Below are 653 nucleotides of genomic sequence, written 5' to 3' on the forward strand. Positions count from 1 at the left end.
CCGCCGCCATGAGTATGCTCAGGCTTCAGAAGAGGCTTGCCTCTAGTGTCCTACGCTGTGGCAAGAAAAAAAGTATGGTTGGATCCAAACGAAACCAATGAGATCGCCAATGCAAACTCTCGTCAGCAGATCAGAAAACTCGTGAAAGATGGTCTCATTATCCGCAAACCTGTGACTGTTCACTCCCGTGCCCGCTGCAGGAAGAACACACTTGCTCGCAGAAAGGGCAGGCACATGGGCACTGGTAAGAGAAAGGGTACTGCCAATGCTCGTATGCCAGAGAAGCTGTCGTGGATGAGGAGGATGAGAATCTTGCGCCGCCTGCTCCGCAGATACAGGGAATCCAAGAAGATTGATCGCCACATGTACCACAGTCTTTATCTGAAGGTCAAGGGTAATGTGTTCAAAAACAAGCGCATCTTGATGGAGCACATTCACAAGCTGAAGGCAGACAAAGCTCGCAAGAAGCTCTTGGCTGACCAGGCTGAAGCTCGCAGGTCTAAGACTAAGGAGGCTCGCAAGAGACGCGAGGAGCGCCTGCAAGCCAAGAAAGAAGAGATCATAAAGACTCTCTCAAAGGAAGAGGAGACCAAGAAGTAATCTGTCCCATCTGTGTGTAAATAATTCCATCAGTGTCAATAAAACATCCAGAC

The 653-nt window shown here is 49.5% G+C and overlaps 1 pseudogene; it reads left to right on the forward strand.

Annotated features, from left to right (window-relative positions):
• The first annotated feature begins 8 nt into the window (after positions 1-8).
• Positions 9-600, forward strand: LOC117799277 (annotated as a pseudogene).
• The last annotated feature ends 53 nt before the right edge of the window (positions 601-653 follow it).

Source organism: Ailuropoda melanoleuca, unplaced genomic scaffold (assembly GCF_002007445.2).
Source record: "Ailuropoda melanoleuca isolate Jingjing unplaced genomic scaffold, ASM200744v2 unplaced-scaffold46528, whole genome shotgun sequence".
In the NCBI taxonomy this organism is placed as follows: Eukaryota; Metazoa; Chordata; class Mammalia; order Carnivora; family Ursidae; genus Ailuropoda; species Ailuropoda melanoleuca.